This window comes from Hyla sarda, chromosome 8, assembly GCF_029499605.1.
Source record: "Hyla sarda isolate aHylSar1 chromosome 8, aHylSar1.hap1, whole genome shotgun sequence".
NCBI classification, from domain to species: domain Eukaryota; kingdom Metazoa; phylum Chordata; class Amphibia; order Anura; family Hylidae; genus Hyla; species Hyla sarda.
Genome location: NC_079196.1, coordinates 35,215,119 through 35,241,403, shown reverse-complemented (window position 1 = coordinate 35,241,403; position 26,285 = coordinate 35,215,119). Strand labels below are relative to the sequence as shown.

General features: G+C 43.5%; 1 protein-coding gene and 1 long non-coding RNA gene across 9 annotated transcripts in view; one reads left to right on the top strand and one right to left on the bottom strand.

The window, feature by feature from the left end:
- GALNT13 (polypeptide N-acetylgalactosaminyltransferase 13) overlaps positions 1-26,285 on the bottom strand; it is a 354,352-nt gene that overhangs the window by 144,080 nt on the left and 183,987 nt on the right. The gene's annotated exons all lie outside the window — the stretch shown is intronic.
- Positions 1-26,285, top strand: part of LOC130285192 (uncharacterized) — a 120,129-nt gene that overhangs the window by 20,477 nt on the left and 73,367 nt on the right. The gene's annotated exons all lie outside the window — the stretch shown is intronic.

The following is a 26,285-nucleotide window of genomic DNA, read 5'->3' as shown; positions in this document are numbered from 1 at the left end:
CAGGTGTCATCAGGGAGCACTTAGACAGAAAAGAACAACTCAACTTCATCAGCTCATAAGTACTGAAAGGATAAAGATGTTTTGACAGAAGTAATTTACAAATCTGTTTAACTTTCTGGAGCCAGTTGATACATATATATATATATATATATATATATATATATATATATTTATAAAGTTTTTTTTCCTGGATAACCCCTTTAATACTTGCTGAGCTATAGTATCAAATAGGGATATAAACCGGATACTATTGTATAAGTGTATTATATTGCAACTTTTATCTGATATTAAGAGTGAAAAGTAAGGGTACATAAACCATTTTTACTCACCACTAACACTTACCATTACAGTGCATGAACCAATATAACTCCAATCACTGAAAATCCATCATAACTGTAAGTAATAAATCCGTACATTCTTATAGGATATACTCAGGGTGTATGATATGCATTATTCTAAATCCTACTAAGCGCTAAAATACATTATATTAAAACTTGTTTTTTATTTTTATTTTAATCTCTGATCTTTTAGGGCTCAGGAGTCCAGTGGGTGGTTCTAATTAGATTGACAGCCTCCCAAGATCAATGATACAGTATTAGGACCACCCACTGGACTCCTAAGAATAGGAAAATGGGATTTAAAGGGAATCTGTCATCAGTATCACCCGCATAATCTTATTGGTACAAGCTAGTAGTGGGGGTGACACTGATAAAAATCATACTTACTGTTCTTCCGTTTGTCCGTTATGCCAATTTATTGCTTTATGCTAATTAATAGGCTTGGCGCGCACGGTCCATTCCCAAGCCCTGGGTGCACAGTGACATCAAGTCTGCCTTCTCCTCAGTCTAACCAGGCTCATGAGTATTCATTACCCTCCTTCTCTCTACTGTCTCCTTTCTGTGACTACTATGCATGTGCCGCTTCCAGTGCACACCCCGCATGCATCAAGCCTGCTAATTTGGATATATTGAAAGAGGGGTATAACGGACAATCTGCAGCATGGAAAGAAAAACAGCAAGTATGATTTTCATCAGTGTCACCTGCACTGCAAGTCGGTGCCAATAGGTTAGTGTGGTTAAAGGGGTATTCCAGGAATCAGAAAACAGGCCTTTTTTTCTTTCAAAGACCACTCCCTGTTTGTCTCCAGTTTGGGTGTGGTTCTGCAGCTCAGTTCCATTGAAGTGAATGGAGCCAAGTTGTAATACCACACTGAAAGTGGAGACAAGGAGGGTGCTGTCTTTGAAAGAAAAAAATGCCTGTTTTTTTTATTATTAGAATACCTCTTTAACCCCTTAAGGACCAGGCCATTTTATACCTTAAGGACCGGAGCGTTTTTTGCAATTCTGACCACTGTCACTTTAAACATTAATAACTCTGGAATGCTTTTAGTTATCATTCTGATTCCGAGATAGTTTTTTCGTGACATATTCTACTTTAACTTAGTGGTAAAATTTTATGGTAACTTGCATCCTTTCTTGGTGAAAAATCCCAAAATTTGATGAAAAAAATGAAAATTTTGCATTTTTCTAACTTTGAAGCTCTCTGCTTGTAAGGAAAATGGATATTCAAAATATATTTTTTTGGGGTTCACATATACAATATGTCTACTTTATGTTTGCATCATAAAATGTATGAGTTTTTACTTTTGGAAGACACCATAGGGCTTCAAAGTTCAGCAGCAATTTTGAAATTTTTCACAAAATTTTCAAACTCACTATTTTTCAGGGACCAGTTCAGTTTTGAAGTGGATTTGAAGGGTCTTCATATTAGAAATACCACACAAATGACCCCATTATAAAAACTGCACCGCCCAAAGTATTCAAAATGACATTCAGTAAGTGTATTAACCCTTTAGGTGTTTCACAGGAATAGCAGCAAAGTGAAGGAGAAAATTCAAAATCTTCATTTTTTACACTCGCATGTTCTTGTAGACCCAATTTTTGCATTTTTGCAAGGGATAAAAAGGAGAAAATTTTTACTTGTATTTGAAACCCAATTTCTCTCGAGTAAGCACATACCTCATATGTCTATGTTAATTGTTCGTCGGGCGCAGTAGAGGGCTCAGAAGGGAAGGAGCGACAAATGGTTTTTGGGGGGCATGCCGCATTTAGGAAGCCCCTATGGTGCCAGGACAGCAAAAAGAAAACACATGGCATACCATTTTGGAAACTAGACCCCTCAGGGAACGTAACAAGGGGTAAAGTGAACCTTAATACCCTAATGCTTGGTTTCCCAAAAATTTTACATTTTTAAAAAGGGTAATAGCAGAAAATACCCCCCAAAATTTGAATCCCAATTTCTCCCGATACAGAAAACACCTCGCATGGGGGTGAAAAGTGCTCTGCTGGTGCACTACAGGTCTCAGAAGAGAAGGAGTCACATTTGGCTTTTTGAAAGCAAATTTTGCTCTGGGGGCATGCCGCATTTAGGAAGCCCCTATGGTGCCAGAACAGCAAAAAAAAACACCTGGCATACCATTTTGGAAACTAGACCCCTCGGGGAACGTAACAAGGGGTAACATGAACCTTAATGCCCTACAGGTGTTTCACGATTTTAGCATATGTAAAAAAAAAAATTTTTTTTACCTAAAATGCTTGTTTTCCCAAAATGTTTACATTTTTAAAAAGGGTAATAGCGGAAAATACCCCCCAAAATTTGAAGCCCAATTTCTCCCGATTCAGAAAACACCCCATATGGGGGTGAAAAGTGCTCTGCTGGCGCACTACAGGTCTCAGAAGAGAAGGAGTAACATTTGGCTTTTTGAAAGCAAATTTTGCTCTGGGGGCATGCCGCATTTAGGAAGCCCCTATGGTGCCAGAACAGCAAAAAAAAAAACACATGGCTTACCATTTTGGAAACTAGACCCCTCGGGGAACGTAACAAGGGGTAATGTGAACCTTAATACCCTACAGGTGTTTCACGACTTTTGCATATGTAAAAAAAATATATATTTTTTTTACCTAAAATGCTTGGTTTCCCAAAATTTTTACAATTTTAAAAAGGGTAATAGCAGAAAATACCCCCCAAAATTTGAAGCCCAATTTCTCCCGATTCAGAAAACACCCCATATGGGGGTGAAAAGTGCTCTGCTGGCGCACTACAGGTCTCAGAAGAGAAGGAGTCACATTTGGCTTTTTGAAAGCGAATTTTGCTCTGGGGGCATGCCGCATTTAGGAAGCCCCTATGGTGCCAGGACAGCAAAAAAAAAAACACATGGCATACCATTTTGGAAACTAGACCCCTCTGGGAATGTAACAAGGGGTAATTTGAACCTTAATACCCTACTGGTGTGTCACGACTTTTGCATATGTAAAAAAATATATATATTTTTTTACCTAAAATGCTTGTTTTCCCAAAAATTTTAAATTTTTTAAAAGGGTAATAGCAGAAAATACCCCCCAAAATTTGAAGCCCAATTTCTCCCGAGTACGGCGATACCCCATATGTGGCCCTAAACTGTTGCCTTGAAATACAACAGGGCTCCAAAGTGAGAGCGCCATGCGCATTTGAGGCCTAAATTAGGGACTTGCATAGGGGTGGACATAGGGGTATTCTACGCCAGTGATTCCCAAACAGGGTGCCTCCAGCTGTTGTAAAACTCCCAGCATGTCTGGACAGTCAACGGCTATCTGGCAATACTGGGAGTAGTTGTTTTGCAACAGCTGGAGGCTCCGTTTTGGAAACAGTGGCGTACCAGACGTTTTTCATTTTTATTGGGGAGGGGGGTTGTATAGGGGTATGTGTATATGTAGTGTTTTTTACTTTTCATTTTATTTTGTGTTAGTGTAGTGTAGTGTTTTTAGGGTACAGTCGCACGGGCGGGGGTTCACAGTAGTTTCTCGCTGACAGTTTGAGCTACGGCAGAAAATTTGACGCAGCTCAAACTTGCAGCCGGATACTTACTGTAATCCTCCGCCCATGTGAGTGTACCCTGTACGTTCACATTGGGGGGGGGGGGGGGAATCCAGCTGTTGCAAAACTACAACTCCCAGCATGTACGGTCTATCAGTGCATGCTGGGAGTTGTAGTTTTGCAACCGCTGGAGGCTCCGTTTTGGAAACAGTGGCGTACCAGACGTTTTTCATTTTTATTGGGGAGGGGAGGGGGGCTGTGTAGGGGTATGTGTATATGTAGTGTTTTTTACTTTTTATTTTGTGTGTTAGTGTAGTGTAGTGTTTTTAGGGTACAGTCACATGGGCGGGGGGTTCACAGTAGTTTCTCGCTGGCAGTTTGAGCTGCGGCAGAAATTTTGCCGCACCTCAAACTTGCAGCCGGATACTTACTGTAATCCTCCGCCCATGTGAGTGTACCCTGTACGTTCACATTGGGGGGGGGAACATCCAGCTGTTGCAAAACTACAACTCCCAGCATGTACGGTCTATCAGTGCATGCTGGGAGTTGTAGTTTTGCAACAGCTGGAGGCACACTGGTTGTGAAACACCGAGTTTGGTAACAAACTCAGTGTTTTGCAACCAGTGTGCCTTCAGCTGTTGCAAAAGCTACAATCCCCAGCATGTACGGACAGCGGAAGGGCATGCTGGGTGTTGTAGTTATGCAACAGCTTTAGGCATACTACTTTGGCTGGGGATGCTGGGGATTGTAGTTATGCAACAGCTGGAGACACACTGGTTTGCTACTTAACTCAGTGTGCCTTCAGCTGTTGCAAAACTACAACTCTCAGCAGTCACCGACAGCCAACGGGCATGCTGGGAGTTGTAGTTATGCAACCACCAGATGCACCACTACAACTCCCAGCATGCACTTTAGCTGATTGTGCAAGCTGGGAGTTGTAGTTACACAACAGCTGAAGGTACACTTTTCCATAGAAAGAATGTGCCTCCAGCTGTTGCAAAACTACAAGTCCCAGCATGCCCATAAGGGCATGCTGGGAGTTGTGGTGGTCTGCCTCCTGCTGTTGCATAACTACAGCTCCCAGCATGCCCTTTTTGCATGCTGGGAGCTGTTGCTAAGCAACAGCAGGAGGCTGTCAATCACCTCCAACGATCCTCGCTGCACCAGGTCAGTCCCTCGTCGTCTCCGCCGCCGCCGCTGCTCCTGGGGCCCCGATCCCAACAGGGGCGCCGGGGATCGGGGTCCCCAGCACCCGGGGTGCACGTCTCGCACCCGCTCACGTCCTCCGGAAGAGGGGCGGAGCGGGTTGCGAGAGTGACACCCGCAGCAGGTGCCCTGATTGGTCGGCCGGTAATCCGGCCGACGAATCAGGGCGATCGTGAGGTGGCACCAGTGCCACCTCACCCCTGCTGGCTCTGGCTGTTCGGGGCCGTCTCTGACGGCCCCGATCAGCCAATAATTCCGGGTCACCGGGTCACTGGAGACCCGATTGACCCGGAATCCGCCGCAGATCGCTGGACTGAATTGTCCAGCGATCTGCGGCCATCGCCGACATGGGGGGTCATAATGACCCCCCTGGGCGATATGCCCCGATGCCTGCTGAACGATTTCAGCAGGCATCGGGCACCGGCTCCGCTCCAGATGGTTGCGGGGGGCCGGTAAAACACATGACGTTCTCATACGTCATGTGTCCTTAAGGACTCGGAAATGGAGACGTATGAGAACGTCATGTGTCCTTAAGGGGTTAATACTGATGACACATTCCCTTTAAATAGAAGTTATGCCTGATCTTATCACACAAAACTATATATCAATTTACTCAGCAACTCTCGCTGTATAAGATGCTGCTCAAAGACAGGACCGAATGTGTACAACATGACCAATAAAGGGATTATCCAGGAATAGAAAAACTAAAGCTAATTTCTTCCAAAAACAGTGCCAACCCTGTACTCAGGTTGTGCGCAGTATTACAACTTGGCTCCATTCACTTCAATGGATCTGAGCTGCAATAACACACATAACCTGAAGACAGATGTGGAGCTGTTTTTGGACGAAATCAGCTCTGTTTTTGGATTCCTGGATAACCCCTTTAACCCCTTAACGACCACGGACTTCCCGCACCAGGACGTACATTTACGACCTGTGTATGACCGCGAGCATCAGAAGGGTGCTCGGGTCATACACGGCAGGTTCCGCCCGTAATGGCCAACATCCACGACATCTGCGGATGTCTGCCATTAACCCCTCGCCGTGATCAATACAGATGGCGGCATCTGTGGCATTGCGGTACTTTGATTGGATGATCGGATCGCCCGCAGCGCTGCTTCGGCGATCGGATGATCCAGCATGGCGGCCCGAGGTCCCCTCACCTTGCTCCGGCCGTCTCCCGGGGTCTTCTGCTCTGGTCTGAGATGGAGCAGAGCAGAGGAAAAGATCACTGATAATACTGAGCAGTGCTGTGTCCTATGCATAGCACTGAACAGTATTAGCAATCAAAGGATTGCTATGAATAGTCCCCTATGGGGACATAAAAAGTGTAAAATAAAAGTTGAAAAATGTAAAAATAAAAAGTAAAAAAAAAAGTGAAAAATAAACATATTTGGTATTGACACATGCGTAAATGTCTGTACTATCAAAATATAATGTTAATTATCCCGTACGGTGAATGGCGTAAATGTAAAAAAAAAATTTCCAAAAATGCTGATTTTTTGTCACATTTTATTTTTTTGTAAATTAATAAAAAATTATCTAAAACTTTTATATATGCACATGTGGTATCTAACAAAAGTACAGATGAAGGCACAAAAAATGAGCCCTCATACCTCCCTATATACCGAATAATGAAAAAGTTATAGGTGGTCAAAATAGATTACGATTTTAGATTACTGATTTTGTACAAAAAGTTTTAGATTTTTTTTAAGCGGTACAAAAATATAAAAGTATCTAGCCATGGTTATCATTTTAATCATATTGACCCACAGAATAAAGAACACATGTCATTTTTACCGTAATTTGTACAGTGTGAAAACGAAACCCTCCAAAATGTGCAAAACATTGGTTTTCATTTAAATTTCCTCCCTAAAAAATTTTTTTTTGGGGTTCGCTGTACATTTTGTGGTAAAATGAGAGGTTTCATTACAAAGTACAATTGGCCACGCAAAAAACAAGCCCTTATATGGGTCTGCAGATGGAAATATAAAAGAGTTATGGATTTTAGAAGGCGAGGAGGAAAAAACAAAAACGCAAAAATAAAATTGGCCTGGTCCTTAAGGTGAAAATGGGCTTGGTCATTAAGGCTCATGAAATCACTGCCACGCCCCTCATGATGTCATTTCACGCCCCCTCCCATAGACTTGCATTGAGGGGGCTTGAAGTGATGTCACGAGGGGCGTGGCAATGATGTCACGACCCCTGCCGCCTGCTCCAAGCATTCGGAACAAAATGTTCCGAACGCTGGGGCAGCGGAGTACAACTCTAAGACAATTTATTAAATATTAGTTACATAGTTACATATAGTTACATAGTTAGTACGGTCGAAAAAGGACATATGTCCATCAAGTTCAACCAGGGAATTAAGGGGTAGGGGTGTGGTGCAATATTGGGGAAGGGATGGGATTTTATATTTCTTCATAAGCATTAATGTTATTTTGTTCCAGGAATGTATCTAACCCTGTTTTAAAGCTGTTAATTTTTCCTGCTGTGACCAGTTCCTGAGGTAGACCGTTCCATAAATTCACAGTCCTCACGGTAAAGAAGGCGTGTCGCCCCTTGAGACTAAACTTTTTCTTCTCCAGACGGAGGGAGTGCCCCCTCGTCCTTTGGGGGGATTTTACCTGGAACAGTTTTTCTCCATATTTTTTGTATGGGCCATTAATATACTTATATACGTTTATCATATCCCCCCTTAAACGTCTCTTCTCAAGACTAAACAATTGTAACTCCTTTAATCGCTCCTCATAGCTAAGATGTTCCATGCCCATATTAGTAAAATACAATTATTTTTTCCGGTCAAGTAAAATAAATGACAACTGCAATGTCTGGTCCAATAAATAGTTGTCTATGAGGCTGCCGGTCCAGCCTGTATGTGATAGGAAACTACTGTGAAGTCATTTATAGTGTTGGTTTTGGTTGCTGTGCCAGCAGAAGTGGGGCCATCTGTGACCATTTCTATAATTGTGCATGATATTTAAGATTCTATAATTGTGCATGATATTTAAGATTCTATAATTGTGCATGATATTTAAGATTCTATAATTGTGCATGATATTTTTTTGCCTCCAGAACTGTATCTGAAGCTCGTATCACTGGTCTAGCTCGCTCCTTCCATCCGTCCTGTCTTCATTAGTGTTGAGCGGCATAGGCCATATTCGAATTCGCGAATATTCGCGAATATATGGACGAATATTCGTCATATATTCGCGAATATTCGCATATTCGTTATATTCTCGTTTTATTTTCGCATATGCGAATATTCACGTATGCGAAAATTAACATATGTGAATATTAGCATATAAAAAAGTAGCATATGCGAAAATTAGCATATGCTAATTTTCGTATATGCGAACTTTCGCACGCCAGTCTCACACAGCAGTATTACAGCCTTCTTTACACCACACAAGCTGGAAGCAGAGAGGGGTGATCACTGTGATGTGTACTGTGAAAAAAAAAAAAAAAAACGAATATTCGTAATTACGAATATGTGGCGCTATATTCGCGAAATTCGCGAATTCGCGAATATGCGATATTCGCGAATAATATTCGAATCGCGAATATTCGCGAGCAACACTATTCTTCATCTGACTGTCCCATTAGCACAAACCATATAAAAGACAAGTATATCTGTATATATAGGGGCGTTCCCAGATCTAGCAGGGATGGTACGGAAAGAATCCCGTAAAGTGGGATGTTGCCATGTTAGGTTTGTTATTACTCCCAAAAAATAATGTAATATACTATTTTCCCGATACATATGCTATAGTATTGTGCTAGCAAATAGTGTTGGGCGCGAATATTTTTTTTTCCGCATATGTGAATATTCGCTCTTTTTCCGCATATGCGCATATTCCTTCTTTTCACTTGTGGGCCAATTAGAATGATGCAAATACACTTGTTAGAGGTTATCAACAACCAATAGTAAAGTTGCCCACCCCCTCACTGTTTTCTTCCTCGAATATGCGAATATAACGAATACGGGAAATTCGCAAATATAGGATGAATATTCGTTTATATATTTACGAAATAACGCAAATTCGAATATGGGCAATGCCGCTCATCACTACTAGCAAACTCATAGAGCCATGTTTCTCAACCAGGGTGCCTCCAGCTGTTGCAAAACTACAACTCCCAACGTGAGAGCGGATGGAAGATAAGTGGGATTTTTATTATTTTCATTTGGATGGGGATTTATTAGGGAAAACTAATGGGGGCATCTACTTAATAGTACATTCCCTACCTACCTGACTCCCTAACTACAGTGGGCTTCAACCTAAAAGGGGAGGATTCCCTACCTACCTACTGGGGGCTGCTACCTAATAAGGGGATTCCCTATCTATCTTCTAGGGCAGTGGTCTTCAACCTGCGGACCTCCAGATGTTGTAAAAAAACGAAAACTCCCAGCATGCCCGGACAGCCGTTGGCTGTCAGGGCATGCTGGGAGTTGTAGTTTTGCTAAATCTGGAGGTCCGCAGGTTGAAGACTAGTGTTGCTCGCGAATATTCGCAATTCGAATATTATTCGCGCTATATATTCGTTGTATAGCGCTATATATTCGTCATTACGAATATTCTTTTTTTTTTTTTTTCACAGTACACATCACAGTGATCATCCCTCTCTGCTTCCAGCTTGTGTGGTGTAAAGAAAGCTGTAATACTACTGTGTGAGACTGCCGGACGAAAATTCGCATATGCTAATTTTCGCATATGCGATTTTTCGCGTATGTTTATTTTGTATATGCTAATTTTCGCATATGTTAATTTTTGCATACGTGAATTTTCGCCTATACGAAAATAAAACGAGAATATTACGAATATGCGAATATTCGCGAATATATGACGAATATTCGTCCATTGTCTTGCAATGTATGTGGCTATGGATAATAAATATCCTACAACAAGTGTGAAAAACAGCAGAGAACAAACAGAATTTTAAATCAGAAGCCACATACATTGCAAGACACAGGGAGTCATATACGCCATTAGATGTCCCTGCGATAAAATATATGTGGGTAGAACCAAGAGGCAATTAGGTGTGCGTATCAAAGAACATGTATATAATATACAACGGGGCTTTGAGGGTCACCCGCTATCTGCACACTATAAAACTATGCACAAACAATCAGTTAAAATGTCCCAATTTTTTGGATTAGAAAAAATCACCCCCCACTGGAGGGGAGGTAATTTTATTGCACAACTATCCAGAAGTGAAACCAAATGGATATTTAACCTCAATTCTTTAGTACCTCACGGTTTAAATGCTGAATTGGAACTGTTTGCATATCTGTAACCACAAGCAACAACACATTGATAATCCGGTCAGTAAGGGGTTAACATCGGAGACACGCCGCTATAAGAATCGGACCATCAAACCACCAGTTCTATCCAGACGAAGGAAGCCGACAGCCTTCCGAAACGCGTCGATAGGTTTGTGGACCATAGAGGATACCGTAGTGACGTCACTCAGATCCAAATCATCTCCACCTGATTCATCTAACAGCGAGCGTGCAGGTAGGTTGAGGCGCCACCGGCCGGGGCGCACTCCCACTGCCGTCAAACGCTCCCTTCAACTAACCGGATTACAATCAACTATTTCCCGGACAGAACTCCAACTCCACACCTGTTTATCAATCCAGGAATACCTCCATTGAGGGCCCGTAATAGTGCTGACCGCGCAACAGGTACCAGCGGGAGCCTTATCAGGTACGCCACTAAGCGCTTTAATAGTAAATATCTACTTACGAAAATATTCCTATGTTTTGCGGACATTCCATTAGCTTATAATACTCTGCTGTGTTTATATTACTATTACAAATTATACAGAGTTGAACTGTAGAAAGGGACTTCACCCGCATTTTTTCAACCTCTGGAGTACCCTCAGGGAGAGCCCACAGCATCAAGCATTCTCCTCTATAATACCTATACGGAATCAGTAATACAGCTCTTAAACAGGTATTAATAGGAACGACTCTGCTGAAAGTATTCATCACTCTTCTCACTATAACCAGATTGTTTAACCCATTCTATACTATAGGAATATCACCCTTTCAGCTTACCACACCAGCCATTCAAACCTCCATCGCTCGCACCAGCACGACCGATCATTTAAAGGTAGACCACGCTATATAGACAGAGCTCAAATAAATCGACACACATATCTTTACATAATCCAGTCACTGTGTTTTCATTTTTGGTCACCAGGTGAGCACTCCCTCACACCACTCACAGTTCCATCTATATCATCAGGATCTTTCCCTCCTCCTACAGCATCATCAGGTTAGTCCCTACCACCTTGCTTTAATAGACATGTGTCTGATTCAGCGCTTGCCAATTCAATAATACTAATCTGCAAATCTGTTTAACAATTCTATCACCAGGTGATTTGAAAACAGTTTTCTCCATTGTACCCCTTTAATTCGGGAAGTAAATATTTGCTACAAATCTGCAGCAAAAAGTTATTATTGTGCATCTGCAGATTTTAAATATATTAGGGAGTGCTAGTGCTAGTTTTCTAGTTTTAACTTGGGTTGCAGCAGATTTTTACCAGTGTATCAGACTGTTTGAAAATCTGACGCACTTTATCCCTGCCTACTCTTAAGGGGCAATGTCCAAAATTTAATTTGCCTTTTTATGTGTGCAAACTGCATCAGAAAAGTGTCACGGCATAAATAAAATAATATTTTTTTTCCTTGTGTGACTTAAATTGCACAAAATTTTAATAGCATGAGCCAAAGAAACCATGCCTCGACTATACCCCCTAATAGGTGGTGCAGACCAAGGGTGCATTTACACTATGTCTCTGGCATACGGCAGCCAGATCTGACAGCGACATTTTAAAACCGTCCGCTGCCGGAACCGATCTGCATCCCATTCATCGGCCGGAGACAGATTGTGACTCTGGTCGGCTCATTGTTGCTCTGTACCGATTTTTATTGCCGGACTGAAAACCGTAGTAGACCACGATTTTCAGTCCGACAACAAAACCGAACACGGTGCAAAATTGAGCTGACCCAAGTCAAAATCTGACTCCGTCGCCGGCTCATTTAAATAAATGGGATGCGGCACGAGTCCGGCGGGGATACGGCAGCGGATACAGATTTTGCTGCCAGATTCGGTTGCTGTATGCCAGAAACATAGTGTGAATGTAGCCTAAGAGTAGATAGTGTAACATGCCAGATTTTCTCACAGCCTGAAACATTGTTACAAATCTCTTGCACTCCTAGACTGTCTAGTCTAAGTTACAACTAGGACGTTTTTTAATACCCCCCTCTTTAGTCTGCACCACCTTTAAGGTGAAGGATTATTAAAACTTTGGCGCACTTTAAGCCCTGTCCCCTTTATTGGATCTTTTCTGAGGCCATATCCCTTTTTAGATTGCACTTAAAATTTTGCACATATAGTGCAAACAAGGCAAAATTCTTTTCAAAATGTCCTCCGCACCTCTTTCTCAACCCATCTGCCAGCTTTAACACAAAAATAGCAAATTCAGTTTCGAATACCCCCAATTACTTATTTTAAATAGTGTTGAGCAGCATAGGCCATGTTCAAATTTGTGATATTTCGCGAATATATGGATGAACACTCATCATATATTCGTAAAATTTGCATATTCGCAATATTCGCGGCCTTTTTTTACTATGCGCCATAAAATTTGCATGCGCAATCACCATAAAATTCGCAATGTCGCGTCATAAAAGAGCTTAAAAATGGGAGGGATCAATATGCGTGAAAATTCACATATGCGAATATTCACTTATGCAAATTTTCAAACGCCCGCCAGTCTGACACAGTAACTAGTATTGGAGCCTTGTTTACACCACAAGCTGGAAGCAGGGAGGGATGATCACTGTGATGTGTACTGTGGGAAAAAAATGTGAATATTCGTAATTGCGAATATTTAGCACTATATTCGCAATATTTGCGATATTTGTGGAAAAATATTTGCATTGCGATTATTCGAGCCCAACACTAATTTTAAAGGGGTATTCCACTGGCCAGCGTGGAACTTAAAGGACATCTATAGTGCAAAATAACTTATCCCCTATCCAAAGGATAGGGGATAAGTTATAGATCGTGGGGGGGGTCCGAGCGCTGGGGCCACCCGCGATCTTCGGTACAGGGCCGCTGCAATATACAGGAAAGGGGGCGTTCCGTGTCCGCATGACGCGGCGGCCGACACGCCCCCTCCATGAATCCCATAGAGATACATGGAGGGGGAGTGTCTGCCGCTGCTTTCTGCTGGGGACGAAACTTCACTTCCGGCTGACTTCCGCGGCCCCGTCCAGGAGATCCCGGGGGGCCCCAGCGCTCGGACCCCCTGCCATCTATAACTTATAAGTTATTTTGTGCTGGAGTACTCCTTTAATGTTCTGAACGCTGTTTTCGCACTGTGGGGGGTGGGCCACGCCCCCTCAATGCAAGTCTATGGGAGGGGGCGTGACGGCTGTCACGCCCCCTCCCATAGACTTGCATTGAGGGGGCGCGGCCCACCCCCGCAGCATGAAAACAGAGTTTGGAACATTAAGTCCCATGCTGGCCAGAGGAATACCCCCTTAACAGTCTGCACTAAATCTACAAGGGCAAAACTGCAGCAATCTGGACCAAAACCTGCATGAGTTAGTGTAGATTTTCCACTGCAGAAAAGCTGCATCTGTATACACTCGGTGTGCCTGTAACCATAGCCTGGCATCTATACAAGCTTCGTCTCCCCTGGAGAGCCGCAGACGCTATAAAGCTATGATTTATGACATTAACACCTTTTTAAGCGATGACAGAACAAACGTCGTCTGCAGTTCAAGGAGGTTTCGAATGTCAAAATGATACGTTTCCGCGTGGCATATAGTAGATTGGTATTTACCTCCGAATGTACGTAAAAGCCTTCCCGATCACAATAATAGTCCTGAGTACGGTATATTACGGATGGGCCTGGCAGTGGATTGTCAGGGCCAAATGACATGAAATGAATATTCTCCCCCTACAACTATAGCAAAGGGGCTGATTGATGTGTAGAAAGTGTCGCGTTTCGCTACTAAAACAGTCAAGTTAATGCCTCTATACCAGGCAGACACTGCTTTCCAAGCCTGGTATTACAATGGCAAATTGAATGAAGTCAAAACAATAGTTAATCAGAATGACAACATAAAAGGAGAAGACAAACAAAGAAATTACTTCTTCTATGGAAGGAAACAGCATTAATAGCAGCAACATTGCTTTATGTCCTTCGGAAATGCATTGACTTTCTTTATTTCATTGCAAAATGACTTTCCAAAGTGTTTGCCGTTTCAGGACTTAAAGTTTACCATTTTTTATTGCCCAGTAACAATCTTGTGGCACGGCAATGGGCACCCATATGGCACATGTTGCATCATGACGGATTTTGGCAAGAAAAAATTGGGTTCTATGGGTGGTTGAAGATCATATGCTTTAAAATATTTCACATATATATATATATATATATATATATATATATATATATATATATTTACACATATATACAGTGGTCCCTCAAGTTACAATATTAATTGGTTTCAGGACGACCATTGTATGTTGAAACCATTGTATGTTGAGACCAGAACTCTATGGAAACCTGGTAATTGGTTCTGAAGCCCCCAAAACATCATCCAAAAATAGGAAAAAGTGAGGATTAAAGAAAAATAAGTAGATAACTAATACAGATAAAGCAAATCCTTACATATAAAAGTAAGAAAGATCTGCTGGGAGCTGTAATCACTGTCTATGTAGAGGACAGGAGCTTCTTCGGGGTCCTGTGCATTACGCGCAGTGTCCCCAAAAAAAAAATGGAGCTGCCCCCACCTGGAGCAGTTATCCCTGGCAGAGGTAAAGAGTAGTACAGAACATGTAATACCTCCCTGTACTGTAGGGGGCGCTACCAGACACCAGTCAGTGCATGGACTTCAGTAATACAGGGGTTTTACCAGTGAATATCCATTCTGATTGGTCAGATCTTCAAGCCATTGACATGTTTCACAGATCTGGACTGTCCGTAAAATTGTATGTTGAGTCTGGTTTCAAGTTACAATGGTCTAGAAAAGAGCATTGTATGTTGAAAATATTGTATGCTGAAGCCAAGTCAAGGGGTCACTGTGTGTGTGTGTATATATATATATATATATATATATATATATATATATATATATATATATACAGTACAGACCAAAAGTTTGGACACACCTTCTCATTCAGAGTTTACTTTATTTTCATGACTATGAAAATTGTAGATTCACATTGAAGGCATCAAAACTATGAATTAACACATGTGGAATTATAGACATAACAAAAAAGTGTGAAAATATGTCATATTCTAGGTTCTAGCCACCTATTGCTTTGATTACTGCTTTGCACACTCTTGGCATTCTCTTGATGAGCTTCAAGAGGTAGTCACCTGAAATGGTCTTCCAACAGTCTTGAAGGAGTTCCCAGAGATGCTTAGCACTTGTTGCCCCTTTTTGCCTTCACTCTGCGGTCCAGCTCACCCCAAACCATCTCGATTGGGTTCAGGTCCGGTTACTGGGAAGGGAGGCGATAGGCCGGAGAATTACCTCAGCATGCTAGCCCTCAGCCTGGCGTCACGAAGGGATAACCTTAACCCCTGATACACTGAAGCAATACCTTGACTATACTACCCCTACCCCAGAGGCGTACCCCACTGTGGTAGCCATGCTGGTTCAGTATGCCTTCAATTTTGAATAAATCCCCAACAGTGTCACCAGCAAGCCCCCCCACACCATCACACCCCCTCCTCCACACCAGCACACCTGTGAAGTGAAAACCATTTCAGGTGACTACCTCTTGAAGCTCAACAAGAGAATGCCAAGAGCGTGCAAAGCCGTAATCAAAGCAAAAGGTGGCTACTTTGAAGAACCTAGAATATGACATATTTTCACACTTTTTTGTTATGTCTATAATTCCACATGTGTTAATTCATAGTTTTGATGCCTTCAGTGTGAATCTACAATTTTCATAGTCATGAAAATAAAGAAAACTCTGAATGAGAAGGTGTCCAAACTTTTGGTCTGTACTTTATATATATGTTGCAGCATCAGATTTTACCATATGTAAGGCATGACAACTTACTATATTTGATAAAATCTTCTTCCCCACCATACGTTGGTGATGCACTGTCCCGGAGGGATGGTGAGGATATGATGTTTAAAGTATCGTCCACCGGACCGTAAGTGGTCCTCTGGGTGGGGAACTATACTCACCTAGTCCAACGTGATTGACAGCCTGGCCATAGCTGAGTCCAGCTCAACGCCACGGGGTCTACTTATGGGGCTGGCGGGGGACACTTTCAAACATCATATCCTCGCCATCCCTGCGGGCAGGAGCGTCACCATAGTAGGGTGGGGAAGAAGATTTTACCATATACAATGTGTCGCCACGCGCTAAATATGGTAAAATCTGATGACAGGTTCTCATTAAATAAAACTTGGTATACATCTTTCTCATATGTCAAATAAAAATATAGTAGAGTTTTGGGATGTCCCGATACCAACCATCTCTGCAGCCCAAGAGTGAAATAGTTTGAGAGTAAGGCGATCAGGAGATTAACTAGAAGTCCACTGAAAGTCTATGGGACTTCCAGTATATCTTCTGATTGCATTACTCTCGGACTGCGCAGATTGACCAGGAGTTGTAAACATCCTGCTGCCGGACCAACGTCATGGTAAAGTATGATTTAAGGCAGGAGCAGAGTATAGTAAGTTGGTTAGAGAAGACATCAGTGAGGGGGCAGAGAGAGGGCATGACAACCTTGAAAGGACGAGCAGCCTATCACTACTGGGACTTCAGGAGACTAGGAAAGCTGAATGGCACACAGACTGGGCAACACCATGAGATTAGAAATGTTTTGGGTAAATGCTTCATTTTTGTTCACAGCATTTAACCAATATAAACCAGTGTATCCTCACCAGAGTGCCTACAGCTGTTGCAAAACTACAACTCCCAACATGCCCGGACAGCCAAAGGCTGTCCGGGCATGCTGGGATTTGTAGTTTTGCAATTGCTGGAGGCACCCTGGTTGGGAAACGCTGATCAAAGACAACTCAGCTGCCAATCTCTGCTGGTGTTACTTATCTCAGAGGCAATACAGGCTCGAATAGGTAAATAATCAGCCAACCAGGCCCCATAGATATTAAAGGGAAAGTATATTCTAGATTCTTATTTTCCTTATTAGAGCCATGATCTTTTACGATTGTCATATTTGTTATTTCATTTTCCCTACATTATTTTGGGGGCAGACATCTTGCTTAAGCTGTTTTTTTTTTTTTTTTTTTTACAGCATTCAGTGAGATTTTTTACAGCGGGATGCATGGACATAGACAAAAGAGACAGGAGCTGTCCCATTCACATGAATTGAAGATGCTACTGGGCATTCTCTGTGACCTTTTCACAGGTCATTCTACAGGGAGGAGGATGCTGAGCTCTGTTGTGAATGGTGGTGGATCCAGTGTTATCTATATACTAGTGTCACCTTTCACGGTGCTCCTGAGAGGAAAGGCCTTACTGAGAAATGATCTGTACAAAACAGGAAGTCTACGCTTACTTTTAGGCCAAGTGGCCAGAATGGAAACTGCAAGATTCCAGAATTATTATAAAATCTACAAAGCAAGTTGGAAACTAGAATAAATATCACCAAAAATGTTTTAAATATATGGTTAAAGGAGTTATCCTACATAAGGTAAATTTAATAATTAAGTGTCATACAGTAATGGGCATGCATGCCAAGGTGGTAAATGGCTGCTGGCTTGTTTTTGGGAACTCCTGTTTCTGTAGTTTCCATCAGACTGCAATCCCCAGGATCCTTTGTTTCAAGGTGGGAGGTGATTTTTTTAACTCCCACACATCGGTCGCCCCACCCATTGCAGCACAGCCACGCTCCTCTCGATTACATGACTTGCCCGACATCACCTGACACACAAGCTGTGGATCTGTGTGATGATGAATGCACACACATGTATGCCGGTAACATCATCAGGGGATCGGCTTCACACACAACAGACAAAACAGTCAAGCAGACTTGTGATGTATTGTCTCGGGCCGCACTGCAAGCTGGGAAAGCTCTGGAGAAAATTAAATCAAAGAAATACGATACCAGCCAACAAACACAGGTAAGTGAAGTATATTAGTAACTACCTGTTTCACGTTCAAAGAACCAAAATCTTGGAATACCCCTTTAACACAAAATCTTGATTTAATCAATAGATGTTGAGCAAATCATAGTAAAGTCTTCCTCTACTCCAGTCCTCAAGGCTCCCCAAAAGTTCATGATTTGAGGATATGCCATGAAGATGACTTGAGGATATCCCACACAGAGAACACAAGGCCTGATGCCCAGATCATAATTATATCAACTGTGAAATACTAAGAAAATCCTGACAACATGACCTGATACGGGGTGACTGGAGTTATTAATAGACCATGTTATCAATATGACCTTCATCGTCCACCTGATTTTCCCATCAAACATATAATGTAAATGTTTACTACACTGTAGAGTTTTTATTTCCTCTTTTTCATTCCTGCAGCTGCATCCCCCTACTCCAACCTCCTAATTTTCTGTTTATTAAGCCATGTTCACACGGCAGAAAATATGAGGAATCTCCACACACTGCAGGCACCGGCAGGATATGTTCAGAAATGCGCCATCTTCGAAGACAGCAATGCATTTCCGAGCGGATTCCACCATAAGAATTGACATGTCAATTCTTTTGGCGGAGGCTGGAATCGGGAAATCCGCCATGTGCACAGTGCAGCAGAATCCGATCGAAAGCAGATTTTACTGCAACAGAATTTTCATGCCGAATTTTTCCACCGGATTCCACTTGGAAATTCTGTCATGTGAACATGGCCTTACTCTTCAAAGATTTTAGTGGAATATTTATCAACGTAATATTATTAATATTTATTATTATAATAATTATTATTATCATTATTGTAATCATTAACAGCCTGCAAAAAGAGAGCAAAAAATATAAAGGCTGCTGGAAGGTGAGGAAGATGGTACTTTACCCTAATAAAATATATTATGCAAATCATTGTAATGATTTGCTGGCCTAGGAATCATATTAGGATGGCTGCTTTAGATAGCTTTGTATTTTTAGCTCAGTACTAAGACAGAACCAAAAAAAAAAAAAAAGAAGAAGACTAAGGATGTTTTAAAGCTATGGAGTGATATGGACAAGTAAGATTATACTGGTGATGAAGTAACACTGCTGTTCTCTCAGCTGTCAGGGGGAACCCCTGCTGCTTTAAAGCTGCTTTCTTGTCTAGCGCAGCACTCCGTCGCGCAGAACAGTCCTCACTAAAACAGTGTACAAAAGGAAATGGTTATGCAAGCTTAAAGTGCGAGCTTTTCAACCTATAGTCTAAAGTCTTTAAGTTATTCAACATTTTTTTTTATATTTAATTTTTTTATTTAATACTTTTATTTTTAAAGTATTTTCTAATAAACGACATTATATATCAGTGTTTGTTTGTTTTTTAGTTTGGAGCAGAGTCCATGATCATCTTAACCCCTTATGGACCAAGCGTTTTTTTCAGTTTTTGCACTTTCGTTTTTTCCTCCTTACCTTTTAAAAATCATAACCCTCTCAATTTTGCACCTAAAAATCCACATGATGGCTTATTTTTTGAGCCGCCAATTCTACTTTGTAAAGACATCATTCATTTTACCCAAAAATCTACAGCGAAACGGAAAAAAAATCATTGTAAGAAAAAATTTAAGAAAAAAACGCCATTTTGTAAATTTTGGGGGTTTCCGTTTCTACACAGTACGTTTTTCGGTAACAATTACATGGGGTTGGATTGCACATAACAAAAAACACAAATAGCCAGCACAACTACATGATATACGAATGCATGCTGCTGTGGCAAATGCAAAGTATACAAACACAAAAATTGCAGCGGCACATTTTACCATCCGAAAATGGCTGCCTCCACGTGGCGGATGGGGGACACATTTTGATCAAAAAGTGCGCTGAGAGCCTTTAAAAATATATATATATATATAAAAAAAAAATTTTGATAAAATTTGTTGGGGTGCACATACCATATGAGCAGTTTTTGTAGTTTCATAGGGACCCTCTACTAATCGTTAGTGAAATACTTTATATTTACAATTCACTCCCTCCTGGGTCTGCTGTGCTGGGTCTCTTCATCCAATTACTGAAGGCTGCTCTGCAACCCCCTCCTCTCTGTTTTCATGCTGCATTCTGATAGGACAGAAGTGAGCACAGAGGAGAGCTAGTCCTGCCCTCACTTACTGGACTTTGTCCCAGCCTGTGCTTCAGCTAAGACAAAGATGATGTTGCAGCCAGACAGGATTATTCACTGGACGTTATGGGGACCCCTAATGGCCTTTTTTTTTTTTTTTCTAAACCATGATTTCTATAATAAGGAGATCAAATTTATTATGAAGTATATTAGAAAGGTTAATGTTTTGTCAAGATGTACAACATATATAAAAATGTTTAATAATTTAACAGTGCCCATTTAAGAGCAACATAGAACAGTTAATTCCAAATTCAAACTTTTTTTTATTATTATTGAGGAATAGGGATGAGCGAATCAAATCTGACAAATCCGAATTTGTTACAAATTTCGGGAAAAATCTGGTTCGCAAACAAATGCGAATATCGCTGCGATTCGATTGCATGAATAGCTTCATTAAGCTCCATTTAGTGTGATCCTGGCTCCAGGGCATCTAAAATGGCGGCTCCACATGTCAGGACATGGGGCAAGAAATCTTGGGAAGGCGGGAACAAGGGTAGGCAGAATGACCCAGAATCACATGCAGCATGCAGCCTATCAGAAGACAGCCACCACTGTGATGTCACAACCCTATTTGCAGCCATTTTACGGAGAGACATCGATGGATTCAAGAAGGGACTCGGCTCAAACGGCGCTGACCGACCACAGGTCGTGGTCGGTCAGCGCCGTTTGAGCCAGGTCTCTCCTCGAAGCCATCCATGTCCATTGCACATACCAGTGACCGGAGGGCAGCAGGCGACCTACTATTTGTATGCTATCATCATTGTGTATGAAGCTACATCACCACCCAGGGTGAGCAGTCATTAGTTTTTTACCTCACACTTAACTTAACAATATTAACCTTTGGAGCGCTTGTTTTTCTACATCTTGCAGGGAGAGAGGGGGACAGACATCACTGTGTGTTGCACAGAAAAGCATTTTACCAGCAGTGATTCACCTTTTAGTCCCATTAGCGTTCTGTTGCACAGAGAGAGGGACAGAAAGCAGTGTGTTGCACAGAAAAGCTTTTTTACATCAGCGATTCCCCTCAAGTCCAAATCCAGCCTAGAAGCACTGATAGGGAAGGGAGTGAGATTGAGAGAGAAAGTGCCACTTTGGGTGTAGTACATAGCGACTGTGTGCTGCAGCACTGGTGTGTACTGCTGGTGTTGTACACAAATACTGTTTTACGCGTACTGGAGCGCATTGTTCTCCCTTCATAGGTGCATACCACACACATACTTCTAAGTGGTGTACTATTTGGTTCCTGTTAAAGTCTTAAGGGCCTAGATACTGTGAAAGGCCAGCCAAAGTACACACCGGCTGGTGTTGTACACAAATACTGTTTTAAGCATACTGGAGCTCATTGTCCTCCCCTCATAAGTGCATACAACATACGTACATCTACGTGATGTACTATTTTGTTCCTGTTAAAGTCTTAAACCCCTAGATATTGTGAAAGGCCAGCCAAAAGTACACACCTGCTGGTTTTGTAGACAAATACTGTTTTAAGCGTAGTGGAGCGCATTGTCCTCCCCTCATATACGCACTAAGTTTGTCAGGCAGAGAAGTGCCAGGATGTGCACAGAGGAGTGGCAGAGGCCTAAATTCACCAGGCAGAGGTTGCAGCAGACTAGGGGCGAGTGGCAGCAGGAGTCGCAGCGAGAGGCCTGAGCTTCCGGTATCAGCTAGCGGTCACGTCTCGACAAGCAACCCCTCTGCGGTCATCGGTTAACATGGTCATCCACTTCATCACAAGTGTCATCTGACACCCCCAGTCAACAGTCAGTTGGTTCCTCAGACACAACCCTCAGTTGGCATGGCCCGGGAGCAGTCCCTGTCCTCCCATTGCCACTGCCCTATGCTGTTCCCTCCGATAAAGAAGTATCTTATGCTGTGGGTTCATCTCCACTATTTAGTGAGGACGATCTACTAGTGGACAGTCAGCAGCTACTGCCCAGCCAAGAAGTGGAGGAGACATCCCCCGCTTCCTCCACTAGGCAGGCAAGTAGTGATGAGGAGAGTGGCGTGGGAGGTGGTGTTGCGAGCGTTCAGGCTCCTAAAGCAGATACTGTTGAGGAACCTGAGGAGGACATCAGTGATGTGCAGACACAACTCGATGATGATGAAGCCGATCGCACTTGGGAGCTGGGTGCAGAAGGGGCTTCATCATCATCAGGAGCAGAGGGTTGCAGGTTGCTTATGAGGTAGCAGCTGAGCCAGCAAGGTGGCAGTCAGCATGGTGGCAGAAGTGGAAAGTATGGAGCCAAACGTGCCTGGGGTAGACCACGTGCTTCACGGCAGCCTACCTTCCCTGGAGGTAGAGGAACAGGGGTTCCTGGAGTCGGCGGCAGTAGCAGTCAATCGGTGTGGACTGTTGATGGGAAAATCAGCTACTCGGCGGTGTGGCAGTTTTTCATCAGGCATCCGGAGGAGGTTAACCTGGCCACATGCAAGATGTGCCGGCAGAAGGGGAAGCATGGCCAGGGTCCCAGGGTTGGCACCAAAGCCCAGTGTCAACATATGCAGCGTCCCCAAAAAAGCCACCTAGGAGAACCGTGGCTCCGATGTGGTGGTCAAGCCTGCTGCATCACCCAGTGGCACACCGCTTCCTGTTTCAGCCAGCCAAGGCTCCACCACCACAGCCGAAGGGAGCTGTGTGTCATACCCATCTTCTGTTGCTCCAAATGCTCCTGCTCCCCCTACTTTGAGTCAGTCATTCCACCAGCAATCCATCGGCGAAGCCATGTCTAAGAGACAACAGTATACACCCACTCATCCAATGTCGCAGAAGCTGAATGTGCTCCTGTCCAAGTTGCTGGTGCTGCAGTCCCTCCCTCTTCAAGTGGTGGACTTTGCACCTTTCAGAGAACTGATGGCTTGTGCCATGCCGAGGTGGTGAATCCTAAGCCGTTATTTCTTTGCGAATAAGGCAGTACCAGCCCTGCACAATTTTGTGGAAGAGAAGGTGGGCCAGTCCTTGAACCTGTGGGTGTGTACCAAAGTGCACGGCAGCACCGGCGTGTGGAGCTGTAACTACGGTCAGGGACAATACATGTATTTTACGGCCCACTGGGTGAATGTGGTTTCTGCACAGCCACAAGAGCAACTTGGACAGGTCAAGCCGCTTATGCCCCCACGCTCTTAGGCCGTTGGTCCTGTGACAGTGTGCGACTCCGCCTCCTCATCCTCCACCATGTCCTCAGCCTCTACTGCACGGAAAAGTCTCAGTGCCCCTCCAGCATACCATGTGTACAGGGCTTGGTGGTGTCACGCTGTTCTTCACATGGTTTCCCTTGGTGTACGGAGTCACACAGGAGAGGAACTGCTAAAAGTCATTCATGGAGAAATCGAATCAAGGCTTACTCCACGAAAACTGGAAATGGGAACCATGGTGACCGACATCGGGAAGAACATCTTGTCTTCGCTGCGACTGGGAAGCCTGAGCCATGCGTCCTGCATGGCACATGTGTTCAATTTGGTTGTCAAGCGGTTCCTGAAGTGTTCACCCCATCTGCAACAAATCCTAAGAATGGGAAGGAAACTTTGCATCTGCAGATCAGCCACTCGTACAACGCAAAGCACAACCTCCTTGAGATGCAGCGTCAGAACGGTATCCCCCAACATAGTCTGATTTGTAACGTTTCCACACGTTGGAATTCCACCCTCCATATGTTGGACCGACTATATGAACAGAGAAAAGCCATCACCAATTTCTTGATCATTCAAGTGGATGTGTAACTTCAATGTCAACCAGTGGCAGTTCATAAGTGACACCTGCGGTTTGCTCAGGCCCTTTGAGGAAGCCACATTATTAATCAGTCACCAGGATTACGGGATGTACAACGTCATTCCACTGCTTCATCTACAATAACATGTGTTGGAAACGATGGCTGGTCAGGGCACTAGAGCCCTGTGGGGCCTGAACTGGAGGAGGGGGGAGGGGCACAGTAAAGCACAGTTTAGGTTATGCGAGATGGACAGTTTTTCTAGTCATCTGACAGGAGAGGAGGAGCAGGAGCAACTCGAGGAGCTAGAGGGTTATGAGGAAGGCGAGACAGAGGACCCAGGCACACCGTGGCAGTATGCAGTGGAGATGGAGGCAGCGAATCCCTCTGAGTCACTTGCACAAATAGCACGATGCATGCTCACTTGCTTGCGTAGTGACAGCTGAATCGTCACCATTTGGCAGCAGGATGACTTCTGGCTCTCCACCTTATTGGACACTTGCTACCGGCACAAAATGGGGGCCTTTTTTACAGCCACTGAGAGGTGGGTGAGGTACTACAGAGACTACCTATGTAGTCAGTTAGCCGATGCCTCTCTGTGCCATCGTCCATCCTCTTGCAGGTCTGACTCGGGGGCCCTCTGCGCTCACCTTCTACTGCCATGGCTGCTGGGGAGTGGTGGGGTGGCAGGAGCAGTACCAGCTCTATCAGCAGCAGCCTGAGTCTACAGTCGCTGATGAGTAGCTTTCTTCATCCGCATAGTGAAGCAACTCATCAGCAGCAGGTAGACCTGGAGAAGGACCTGAACCAGCAGGTGGTGGCATACCTTGACAGAGAGAACAGAGAGACTCAGGCCAGCACAGGACAAACTTGTTTATTTTGCAAAAAAGCGGACAACGCGTTTTGGAACACACAAAGTGCCTTCGCTGGTGTGGTTCTGAATAAGGTCAGTGCCTGATGCCACACATCTGATGCCAAGTTCTCCTTTTTTCCCCCACCTTCGTCACCGGGTACTGGCATTGCCACCCACTGCACCACTCTGTCACCGGGTCACTTTCAGGACTCCCGATGATGATGCTGCCACCTCCAGGCTGTCTCATTCTGCCACCATAAGTTCTCGTGCTGATGCCGCCTCCAGGCTGTCTCATTCTGCCACCATATATTCACATCATGCTGATGCCATCTCCAGACTCTCTCATTCTGCCACCATATGTTCTCCTCATGCTGATGCCAGCTCCAGGCTGTCTTATTCTGCCACCATATGTTCTCCTCATGCTGCTGCCACCTCCAAGTGGTCTTATTCAGCTACTATATGTTCTCCTCATGCTGCTGCTACCTCCACGCTGTGTCATTCAGCCACTATATGGTCTCCTCATGCTTCCGCCACCTCCAGACTGTCATTCAGCCACTATATTTTCTCCTCTTGCTGCCGCAAATTCCAGGCTGTGTCATTCAGCCACTAAGTGGTTTCCTCATGCTGCCGCCTACTCCAGGCTGTGTCATTCTGCCACTATATGGTCTCCTTATGCTGTCGCCACCCCCACGCTGTGTCATTCAGCCACTAAATGGTCTCCTCATACTGCCGCCACCCGCACGCTGTGTCTTTCAGCGACTATATGGTCTCTTCATACTGATGCCACCTTCAGGCTCTGTCATTGTGCTGTTCTGAGACAGTGATTCTAATAGCGATGCCTCTGATTTGCATGTCATGCTGAATAACAGTATTATTTCACTAACCCAGCACACACCCAAACAACTAATCACTACTATAAGTCACTTGAAGGTCATGGGCTTCTACCGACCATGAAACAGAAGGGCCTTTTCACCCATGAAGCCCCAGGGCATGAGGGTATCTTTAACTACAGTGCCCCCTAGTGTTACCCTGATATAGAAACAAGTACACAGCCTTATGTGCAGAGAAAACTGCAGCTCTCGCCGTAAACTATTTGTTACTCCTCCAGTTCTTCGTCTATTAAATCACAATCTCAGCAAGTAACTCACATAATGTATGAAGAAATATTTTCGTTGAATTGCAGCTTTTTTCTCAGCGACACATAAAATTCTATTAATCTCGTCCTCTCACCGCGCTCGGCTTTACATTCCTGATTCATTCCTTCATACATCACGCCATTACGGGGTTTATTAGACTGTGCATTGGTTACCGAGCCCTTGTATATACAAGTCAATGGACGGCATTGGATGATGGATCTCTATGGACAATTGG